Source organism: Podarcis melisellensis, assembly GCF_964234715.1.
Source record: "Podarcis melisellensis genome assembly, chromosome: 4".
In the NCBI taxonomy this organism is placed as follows: domain Eukaryota; kingdom Metazoa; phylum Chordata; class Lepidosauria; order Squamata; family Lacertidae; genus Podarcis; species Podarcis melisellensis.
The window spans coordinates 20,860,048-20,872,297 of record NC_138531.1 but is presented as its reverse complement, the minus strand read 5'-3'; the positions used below and the strand labels follow the sequence as shown (position 1 = coordinate 20,872,297).

The window sequence follows — 12,250 nt, the reverse complement described above, 5'->3', positions numbered from 1 at the left end:
GGGGGAGGAGGGAGGGGCCGAGAAATCTGAGCACGTTGAGCGTGGAAAACGCGAGTTTGTCGCCGGGTTTGACCTCGCTTGCCTTGCCTTGGCAGACACGAATGTGCGCACACGTATCTATTTCGAATGTGTAAGAATTGGTTCAACAGACCCAGGCTTACCAAAGCCCCTCCCCTTTTGTCCTTACAGTAACCCTGTGAGATAAGTGAGGTTGAGTGTGCGACCGGCTCAATGTCAGGGACATTCAAACAAACAAACAAACTCTTAACCCAAATGATTTAAAACACACTGCACTTTCTCCAATTAACCCTCGAAGAGATACAAAAGCCACGCTGAATTCACACGTTGGCTTTTCTCCAGCAGTGCAAGCGGTTCTTGCTAGTGTATACTTGAGTTGTTGTGAATCCCACCTTGTTTCTCCTTGAAACCATATCGAATCACAGTCAGAAGAATTTGCATCGGCCACTAGCCATAGCAATAAAATAAAATACAATGTATTGAAAACACAGGTAAAAACTACAAAATACATTCTAGAGGTTTCCGTCAACAATCAAATAATAGATCTTATTATAATTGCCCCTGCCCATTTTTTATTTTGCAGTTTTTGCTGTCACCCGGTTATCTTGATCTGTTAGAAGAAAACAACACAGTAGCAATGGTCGTGAGAGCTGGTATGGATAGTAGTAGAGGGGGAATAACCTCACTCCTCAAATCTTTATAAAGAGCGAAAGCTGGCAGCACATGAGCTACTGATTCCATACTGCCATCTCCACATGGACAGAAGCGTTTTTCCAGTGGGATTTTTTGAAATCGGTCCTCAAGTGACAGCTGAAGGCAGTATATTTAATCTTGCAAAAGTGAAAGCGCATCTGTATTTTGGAACTGTTACATTTTGCAAATAGCGGGCCAACGTATCGGAAGGACTAGGAGGAAAATAATCATACCATGGACAAAATTTCCTTATTGTGGCCAAATTATACTTGAGCTGATGTAAATTCCACCATGTTTCTCCTTGAAACCAGATTGCAGAACTTGCTTCTGTCGTGCATGGCATATTCATACGTAATATATCTGTTGCATATAGGTCCGATTCACAAAAACGTCTCTTGGAAATGCCGCCCACTCCATAGCTAGAAAATTTAATATTCAAATTTGCGCTACGGAGTGCAAACAATACGTTCAATGTGATTTTGATATCATAGCAACTAATGCTGCTATCTAGAATCTATCTGCTTGCCCCAGTGAACAGTGAACAGAGAGCTAGTACTCAGTCTTGGAATTGCCCGAGAACGCTGAGGACTAGCACATTGCATCTTCCTTGCCTGGAAGGAGATGGTGTGTATGCATGTGCAAGGCTGGCCTGAGACGTTTTGGCATCTTTATTTTATTTATTTATTTATTGAATTTATATACCCAGAGGTCTCGGGGCGGTTCACACAACAAAATCAAAATATAAAACCACAAAATATATAATCAAAATAAAAACAACAATCCCATAACCCCCACATGTTAAGTTGTGGGTGAACATATCAGACGACACAGCGATTCTTCAAACAGCTCTTGTTTATTCACAGGCCAGGACAGAACTGAACAAGAGCTGTTTGAAGAATCGCTGTGTCGTCTGATATGTTCACCCACAACTTAACACTGGCGATGAAGGTGTAGGTGTAATTGATTCCCCTTCGCCTGGTTCCGGTGGTAGAATGCATGGCGGGCAGCACCATGGGACATGATCAAAGAGAAGCTCCGCAACCACTATGCGCCAAACCCATCCAAGATTGCTGCCCGCCATGCGTTCTACCACCGAAACTACCCTGTACCATGTACACTACCCTGGAATCAATGTTTCGGATGAAGACACAAGCTGTATACACCCCCAAACATTTAAAGCACACTCTTCCAAAGTACAGCTCCCAGTGCCCACAACAAGCTACAGTTCCAACCATTCTTTGTGGGGTCTTTTAAATGTATGGTGCGTAACAAGCTGCGGTTTGGATTCTTTTCCCCCTTCAAAATAACAAGTAAATAAACTGTGTTATGCACAGGGCTCGAAGGCGCACCAAAGTCAATTGGTTTTGATGGATTTAGACACCCCTGTCTGTAGAAATAGCATGCAGCCGGACTCTTTGTGTTTGCTATTCAAACAGCTATCTAACAAGCTGGTGATCTTTGGGCCTGTCCATATGGCCATTTTTGTGTGCGTAATAAATGTGTGTCTGTTTATCATATGTCGGCATGGTCTGTGTGTCTTCTTTAATAATAGCCATAAAAAAGGAGCTTCTGTTACATTTCCCGGACTTCAGATGCAATAGTTTGAACCTGAGAAGATGCAATTCTGCATCTATCACTATGCTAATTGCATAATATGCATTCACCGCTTTCTGTGTTCAAACTCCAATGCTTTCTACTTGCCAGCTTCCATTAGGTCCATTCACTAGATCATGGATATCAGCAGCCTCCAAGATGCAAACCCACTCAGCAAGCAAATTTGCCTTATTATTGTTCCACAATGTGCTACTGCTGGATGATTTCCTCCTTCCATTCACCAGTTCTCCTCCTCCAAGTGTAAAAAGGTAAAGGGACCCCTGACCGTTAGGTCCAGTCGTGGCCGACTCTGGGGTTGCGGCGCTCATCTCACTTTACTGGCTGAGGGAGCCGGTGTACAGCTTCCGGGTCATGTGGCCAGCATGAAAAAGCTGCTTCTGGAAATGCCGTTTACCTTCCTGCTGTATTTATCTACTTGCACTTGGACATGCTTGGACATATTTATCTACTTGCACTTGGACATGCTTTTGAACTGCTAGGTTGGCCGGAGAAGGGACCGAGCAACGGGAGCTCACCCCGTCGTGGGGATTCGAACCGCCGACCTTCTGATCGGCAAGTCCTAGGCTCTGTGGTTTAACCCACAGCGCCACCCGCGTCCCACAAGTGTACTGAGAGTTATAGGGAGCTTTCTCAGAGTTCCCTAGGAAGAGGGATTTATTGTAGCTCTGTGAGGGGAACAGCAGCCCCTCCAAGTGTCCCTATTTTCCAGGACAGTCCCAAATTTACGGGACCCGTCCCGGTTTCTAATTTGATCCTGGAATGTCCCTATTTTCCTTAGACTTTCCTATTTTCATCAGAGAAATGTTGGCGGATATGGAGTTATATGACCCCTGAGCTAGGTAACTTTACAGCTTTTAGAAGACATCTGAAGGCAGCCCTGTAGTGGGATGTTTTTAATGCTTAATGTTCTTTTATTTTTTAATATCTGTTGGGAGCCATCCAGCGTGGCTGGGGAAACCCAGTCCGATGGACGGAGTATAAATAACAAAATTATTATGATTTTGATTATGGAGTAGGACTTCCTTATTTTTGTCAGAGAAAGGTTGGAGGTTAGGGACAGATAGTACACTTGGTCTTAGCAAAAAAGCCGAGAAGCGATACAGGAATCTCCTAACTAACAACTCTCAGCAAAGTGCAATTTCCAGCATTCTTTGAGGGGGAAGCCATGGCTGTTTAAAGTGGTATGATATTGCTTTAAATGCTTTAAATTTCATTTCAGTGCACATCCGGCTACAGGTTCTTACTGTAAGTAGCCTTTTACACCATAAATGTTCTGGTTTATTTAAGTGCCGCTCATTCTGTTGCACTATAACCCCTCTGGACAGCAATAACGTGGCAGCACTGGGGAAGCATTGCGGAACAAACTAAAGCAGAATGAATCCACTACTAATGCACTATTATTTGTGTTAAGAATACATTGCAGAACACAACTGCAATAAAACACCAGTCTGGAGGGACCCTGTGCCATAAATACAGCCTTCTGAATCAATAAAGTTTCACTAGCAGAGCTTACTGCTTTGGGGGTTATTATTTTTAAAATCATTTTCAGAACACTTGTTTGACATGGTTCTTTGAATCCAATTTGTTGGGTGTGGTGTTTTTTGTGGGTGGGTTTTTTTTTGCATACTTTGTTCTTGAAACTTTTTATACCTTGCTATGAAATAATATATAAATAAGACCTGGTGAATCTCCCCATGTTAAATCTTCTCACCAATATAAGACATTTATATATATATATATATATATATATATATATATATATATATATATATATATAAAGTTAAAGTTTAAGTTTACAAGGTTTGGGTAAAATTATCTGAAATTTGGGATATAACATTGGGAAACTTCAATATAAGAGTTGATACAAGTTAACAACTTGCTGAGTAAAGTTTGAGAAATTTGGAACGCAGTAACGAGAGATGTGAGGAAGTCCAAAGAAGCGAAGAAAATATGTGAGTGTAAAAGTTTATGTTATTTGGTTTGCTTTGTGTAAACCTTTGAAAAAATTCGTAATAAATAATATATATATATATATATATATATATGCAGGTTTTGGTGTCCTCGGGTGTCTTCCCGTGTAAAAGTTGGGGTGTCTAGGCGACGTTTCGACGAGGTCTCACTCGTCATCTTCAGGCTGGTGCTTTCGGCTTCTTGTTACTGGAACAGAGCAGGATCTCAGTGTTTGAGTTCCTATAAATACTGTTGAGGGGGTGTGGTGTATAGCCTCCAATGTTCTGGGCAGAGAGGAAGTTCCCAGGCTAGTGTGCCTTTTCTTCTTTTGTTCCTTAATTACTTGAGGGATATCTTGAGTGATTTCTTGAGTGATATCCTGAGTACCACTTAGGTGGGTCATTAGGTGTGGATTAGTTGCTAAAGTCTTTGTGTCTTGACCTCTTGAACTTTGTGAAGAGTTTTTCTGAGAAGATGGCTGTACTGCACTTAGTTGTGCTCTGGCTTGGCTTCGTGTATAGGGGCGAGCTGTGGTTTTGTGGCCTGTGTCAGCCAGATCTGTGTAGGGATTGCAGGGGGGTGCAGCATCCGGAGGTGCCACCATGGTTTGGCTACTGGATGGTGTCTGTAATTTATCTGTGGAGAGGGTCTGGGTTTGGGTCTGGTGTGGTTGATTGGTGATGGCGTTCTGTGTGCCTCTGGATCTGGTGTCAGTTTTTGTGGGGAGGGCTAATTTCCAGATGTCTGGCAAGCGGGATGTGTCGTCACGCTTGTTCATGTTGTGAGGGTGTTTCTCTATCTCGATGGCTTCCATGATTATTCTCTTGTGGTGATGTTCCATGTTAAAGAGCAATTTGGAATCTGCAAAATTAATTTCGTGTCCTGTTTCTTTCATGTGTTGGAAAAGAGAGGAAGTTTTTTCTTCTTTTTTGACGGCATTCTTGTGTTCTGCGATACGTGCATTTATTCGTCTGTTTGTTTGTCCAATGTACGTGGCTGGGCAGACTTTGCAGGGTATTTCATAGACCCCTTGGTTTTCCAACTGGATTTTATCCTTGGGGTTTCTGAGGATATTGGCTATTTTTTGGTTGGTGCAAAAGGCTGTTTTGATATTGTGTTTATGGAGGATTTTGCTAATTTTATCTGTAGTGCCCTTGATATAAGGAAGGAGGGCCATGCCATTGTTTTCTTCTGTGTCTTGGTTTTTGGGGGGTGTTTCTTTTTGCAATCCCTACACAGATCTGGCTGACACAGGCCACAAAACCACAGCTCGCCCCTATACACGAAGCCAAGCCAGAGCACAACTAAGTGCAGTACAGCCATCTTCTCAGAAAAACTCTTCACAAAGTTCAAGAGGTCAAGACACAAAGACTTTAGCAACTAATCCACACCTAATGACCCACCTAAGTGGTACTCAGGATATCACTCAAGAAATCACTCAAGATATCCCTCAAGTAATTAAGGAACAAAAGAAGAAAAGGCACACTAGCCTGGGAACTTCCTCTCTGCCCAGAACATTGGAGGCTATACACCACACCCCCTCAACAGTATTTATAGGAACTCAAACACTGAGATCCTGCTCTGTTCCAGTAACAAGAAGCCGAAAGCACCAGCCTGAAGATGACGAGTGAGACCTCGTCGAAACGTCGCCTAGACACCCCAACTTTTACACGGGAAGACACCCGAGGACACCAAAACCTGCATTCCTGTACCCGTGAAAATCTACGAAAGCAAATATATATATATATATATATATATTATAAGCAGTGTCAATTAAACCAATTATACTTAACATTGGCTCCACGTGGAAGTGACGCCACACAATTCTCCCCGAGAAATGGACCATGCAGAACTTTCTGAGCCCTGCTTGAAGCGATTATTGAATCAGGCTCAACACAGCAAGCTTATGTATACTTGGAAGTAAACCCCATTGAACGCACACACCTGTTTCTGAATAAAGACGCCTAGGACTGGGCAGGACCATTCTGATTTTGAAGAGAGGGGTAAATGGAACTCCACATCCATCCCAAGAAGGTGAACCTGGCAAAAAAAAAAAAGTCTGTGGGATATGGAATTTAGTATCATCTCAATTTAAGAAAGATTATGGGGTGGGAAGGGAAGAAAAATATCATTCTGGTTTTCTTTGCTCTTTTGGAGTGAGAGAATAAAAAAAAAAAACCATGCTGCCTTTCAGGAGGAAAAGAGAAAATTGGATCTGAAATCAATATTTATGAAGCCATGATTAGCTGACAGATGAGAAAATGATTACAAAGCTAGGTCTGAAACATCTACCCAAATGTATTACCTGTGATACACACACACACACTAAATGGGTCAATGAAAGAGTGAAGTCAATCAATTTTTAATAGCACTTAAGATTTTATGATTTTTTAAACTTTCCTTTTAATAATTAATCGGAAAAATGAATCTAATTTAAACAAGGTGGTGGAAGGTGTTCTGTATCTATTTGATGGTGTTCTTAATGAGGAAATTCAATTAAGGTTGACTTTTCATTATAAATCTGTTTGGATTAATGGAACACTTTGATTGGCTGAAAACATTTGAGACAGGCAAAATCGCTAAAGCAAACTCAGCAGATATAATAGCAAGATTTTGTTTTTTTATAGGCCTCCTGTTCAGTTTTCCGTTCTACCGCTTTTTTCTTCCTTATAACGTTCGAGAATGGGATTTCAGTTTTCGATTCATGGGGGCTATAGTTTAACATTCTTAAATTTTACAGATTATTTATACGGAATCCTGAAGGCTGAATGCTGGTTGTGTGAAATTTCTGCACGTACTAGTAGGATCTGTGCAAAGGAATGTGTAATGGGATGGAGATAAATTTGCACTTCCCAGAAAAGTAGCCAAACCAAAACGTAAGTCTCCTTAGAAATGCACACATCACTGTTGTCCAAGCGAGTAAAAAAAATCATATATTAGGGAGGGAAATTCCATAAAAATGCACAGTTAAAATTACATCAATTCTTCATGTTAGAGGAAATGGCTTACCCAACAGAAATGTGTCTGTTGGGTAAAGGTACATTTTCTCAAGCAAGAAAGTCTAACCACATGTATCAATTGCAACCCAAGCCCTGGGCATAATGAGAGGGTGAGTCCCTACCACAAGAGGCTTTCAATTTATAAATTGACCCAAGGAGTAAAGGTAAAAGTAAAGGACCCCTGGATGGTTAAGTCCAATCCCAGACAACTCTGGGGTTGCGCGCTCATCTCACCGAGGGAGCCGGCGTTTGTCTGCAGACAGCTTCCGGGTCATGTGGCCAGCATAACTAAACCGCTTCTGGTGAACCAGAGCAGTGCACGGAAACACCGTTTACCTTCCCGCCGGAGTGGTACCTATTTATCTATTTGCACTTGATGTGCTTTTGAACTGCCAGGTGGGCAGGAGCAGGGACCGAACAACAGGAGCTCACCCCATTGTGGGGATTAGAACTGCCGACCTTTGATCAGCAAGGCCTAGGCTCTGTGGTTTAGACCACAGCACCACCCGCGTCCCTGTTAGGTAAGGTTGCCCAATTTCAGAAGTGCACGGAAACACTTGCAAATTTTCATGAGGATTTAGAAAGAATCACTAAGTGGTACAGAACTGTAGTGGGCTGTATTTAAACCTGGAAAATAGAGAAAATAAACCAAAATGGACAGATTCATCCATCACAGATGGAGAGGGAAAGGTTAACCGTCCATCTCTCCATGTACTTCAGCCTGCCTCCTCCACCAATAAAAGTCCCCACATGGGAATTAATATTTAAAACAGTCTTCACTTAGTGCCAATGGAAGCCTAGCCATGGAGTGAGGTGGTCTGCAGGGATTTATAATTGTATTAACTAGAATATGAGTAGAGATTAATTATGTTCTTAAATGCCCTGAGATCTATGGGTATAGGGTGGCATACAAATCTTAACAAAAACAACAGAAACAACAACAGTTGTTGTTGTTATACAAATAATAGAACCTTCTGTGCAACTGAGGACCCTGATAATGCAGACTCTCTGATCACAAAGATTTTGCTCACATAAGTATGGGCATGGATGTACCACTCTTTGCAGTTCCTTCAATAAATCAATAAATCAGCTACGAATGCTGAAATGTTGGTTAAGAGCAGTGTTTCTCAAACTTGGGTACCCGACTGCTGTTGGACTGCAACTCCCATCATCCCTTACCACTGGCCCTGCTAGTTAGGGATGATGGGAGTGTAGTCCAACAACAGTTAGGGGCCCAAGCTTGAGAAACACTGGTCAAGAGGAATGAATCAACAATGAGGCTCCTGAGGAATCAGTAGAAATAATAATAATAAAAACCTTTAATGAAAATACCGTGGAACCTTGGTTTTCAAGCATAATCCATTCCGGAATACTGTTCAAGTTCTGAAACGTTTGAAAACCGAAAACTCAATACGGAAACTTCAAAACAGAAAAATGAAAATCTCAATTCTGAAACTGCCTTAGAAGTTCAACTTCTGAGGCACATTTGAAAACCGAAGCAGTTACTTCCGGGCTTCCAGCGTTCGAGTTCTGAATCGTTCGTCAACAGAGACGTTAGAAAACCGAGGTTCCACTGTAACCATATTCACACATTTTTTTGGGTGGGGGTGGAATGTTTTATTAATTTTGTAGCAAAACAACATTGATCCAGTCCAACTCTAGAGCAGCGGTTCCCAATTAGCTAATTACTGAGGACCCCTTATTTTTCAAAAGCTAAGCCATGGACCCCCTACTTTTGAAAATTTTGATAACTCTATGCTAGTTACTTCTGCAAAGCAATTTTTTGAACAAAATGTGGAGTAGCCCCTAATAAGCAAAGGATTTTAGGTATACAGTGGTATCTCGGGTTAAGTACTTAATTCGTTCCGGAGGTCCGTTCTTAACCTGAAACGGTTCTTAACCTGAAGCACCACTTTAGCTAATGGGGCCTCCTGCTGCCGTCACACCGCCGGAGCACGATTTCTGTTCTCATCCTGAAGCAAAGTTCTTAGGCTGAGGTACTATTTCTGGGTTAGCGGAATCTGTAACCTGAAGCATATGTAACCTGAAACATATGTAACCTGAGGTACCACTGTACTAAAAAACAGACCAGGGCTGAGCAAAGTACGCATTTCAACATTGTGATATATCAGCAGCAGCAGCTAAACATTGCTCTGCCTCAGTGGTGGGGGAAGTTAGTGCTATGGTTGCCTTGAAGTGAGGGCAATCAGCTGCCCTGTTCTCCATCAGTGTGAGGGAAGGCAGCTTAGATCAGCAGCGTTATCGGGCTGAGATCATCATGTGATATTGACTGTGCCTTAAAATCGGCTGCCCTGCTCTCCCTTGCGCGAGGAGCGATATATTCCTGCATATTGCCGGGTCAAAATCATTATTGTGGTGTGATTTCAAAAACCCATTTTTGGCCAATATATTGAAAAATCACACAGCACTAAAGCAGACCATAGAGTGTCCTGGACTGGCTAGATGTGGAGGAATGGTGGGAGGCAACGGCTGGGAACCCCCAAGGGAAAATGGCTCAGAGCCAGGGGATTGGTAGTGGGACAACAATGAATGGTCAGAGTGAGAAGCCTGGGAGGAGGAGATGTCAGAAGCTGAAGAGGCAACAGGGCTGAGTGAGCAGGAAGAGGCTGTGGCAGAGAGCAGCCCAGAATCAGATGCGGAAGCAGAGGCTGAAAAGGGGGCTGGGGTCCAAGAGGCAGAGATGAGTCTGGCTGATGAAGGATCCAGGGTGGCTCCACCTCCTACTGCAACCAGCTCCCCTCCCCGCTGGTCTCCCAGAACCAGAAGAGGTATGAAGAGGGAGGAGCAAAGACAGACATGGCGATGGAGCCTGAGATTGCTTGGAAAGGACACAGGGGAGGAGGAAACTTTTTTAAAAAATATATAAATGTTTATTAGTTTTTTAACATATTATTTTTAACAGTAATTAAACATACTTTTACATCTTATTCATTTTTTTTTACTTCCATCAGTCCTGTCTGAAAATTTTCCAATCTAATCTCTTAGTATGCATTTCTTATTTTCCCTATTACATTTCAGACTCATAACCAATATCTCTATCTTTTTCTACTTTGTAACACTTCGTATATTTCTCCTTACAAAACTTCTTGTAGTCCTACTAGCGTAATTTGTTGATTACAGTTGCTCTTCAAATAATTCATATACTTCTTCCAATCTTTTGTAAATCTCTGGTCCCGCAGGATTCAAATCCTTCCTGTCATTTTGTCCAATTCTGCATAGTCCATTAATTTCATCTGCCATTCTTCGTTTGTCGGAATTTCTTCTTCATTCTTTAAGCTGTATATTATATCCAAAATCTTTTGTTAGTGTATCATTACCAATTTCACTTCCTCAGCCCCAACTACTACCTCACAGGAGCAAGAACTACCATAATGAGTTGCTATGCTCACTAGGCCTGGCCTCCTGTGCCTATCTTGTTTCCTTGAAAGAGTTAACTGCACTGACACCGTGTGATTTATTGCTATCCATTTTTACTTGCTTATGTCAATCACATATGAAAAGAAAAGCTGAAATCAAATACATAAGGAATATAGGGTGTTATGTTGGAAGGGATGCCAGAAAATAGGGAATTATGTTCACATGTGGTGGGGGTGTAAATATGTACAATTTTTTTTGGCAAAGGGCATTTAAGGAGATAACAGAAATCACTGGGTTAAAGCTGACCAAAAGTCTAGAGGTAACATTATTATCAATTTACAATGAGGTGGAAGGTTCACAGGCTATGAAGGACTTGCTCACAATTTTTTGGACAGCTGCACAAATTATTATAGCCAGGAAGTGGAAGGGGCAAGCAAAATATAAAATGGAAGAATGGTATAAAGAGGTTAACGATAAATTAACATGTGCCATTAAGGTAAGGCGGGGAATATGCAAGAGAAATGATTCTGAGGAGGTATGGAAGGTGTTTGTAGAATTTGTACTGTTAAAATGGAAAGGGGACAAACCATCGCAAGAGGTGTTGAAATTTTGGGAGGTTGGATAGTTACAATAGAATGGTCTCGGTGGCGGGGTGCACATGTTTATTCTTATTTTTTATGATTATTACTTGGTGAAAATAAAATAAATAAATACAATTATTTTTTTTTAATAAAGAAGAGAAAAGCTTGGGAAGGGACACTGTCAAATATCAGAAGAAGAAGAAGAAGAAGAAGAAGAAGAAGAAGAAGAAGAAGAAGAAGAAGAAGAAGAAGAAGAGTAGTAGTAGTAGTAGTAGTTTGGATTTGATATCCCGCTTTATCACTACCCAAAGGAGTCTCAAAGCGGCTAACAATCTCCTTTCCCTTCCTCCCCCACAACAAACACTCTGTGAGGTGAGTAGGGCTGAGAGACTTCAAAGAAATGTGACTAGCCCAAGGTCACCCAGCAGCTGCATGTGGAGGAACGGGGAATTGAACCCAGTTCACCAGATTACGAGTCTACTGCTCTTAACCACTACACCACACTGGCTTGAATACACGATCAAGGGTATAATCACACCTGATTCCACCATCCAATGCCTGTTTGGTGCCCTTTTCTGAGAACGGGATATGGGATGAGAATAGTCCCAAACCTCGTTTTGCAGTTATTCTAGCCATTTATGCATCCGTCAGCTGGAGACCATCCAGAGGACTATTGCTGCAGGTGCCTCTGCTGTGAGATTGCCTGCCCTAGACTAAGAACAGAGTATTTTAGCACTGGCTCCCATATTAAGGAATTACATCCGAGGGAGATTTGTCAGACTCAAACTGTTATTGGTAGTTAATTAAAATTCCACCAACCGTTTGATGAGCTTTGAACCTTTCCTTATCATTTGGCTTCTTGCCTTTTGCCCCGGTGTTGCTTTCAGAAGTTGTCATTTTGTGTTTGACTGATTTTACTGCCGTTACAACAACGGGATTAATTGCCAGACTGTTTCCTGTTGGGTTTTCTTTTATTGCTGTTATTGTAAGCTGCCCCCCAAAAAAGGCTGCTTCCTG

The 12,250-nt window shown here is 41.8% G+C and overlaps 1 long non-coding RNA gene across 1 annotated transcript in view; it reads right to left on the bottom strand.

Annotated features, from left to right (window-relative positions):
* Nucleotides 1–10,154: 10,154 nt before the first annotated feature.
* The window catches only part of LOC309368376, a 201,182-nt gene continuing 199,086 nt past the window's right edge, over nt 10,155–12,250 (bottom strand). The window contains exon 2 of the long non-coding RNA XR_014167750.1: nt 10,155–10,299. This is a non-coding gene — a long non-coding RNA (uncharacterized lncRNA). The remainder of the gene's footprint in view (nt 10,300–12,250) is intronic.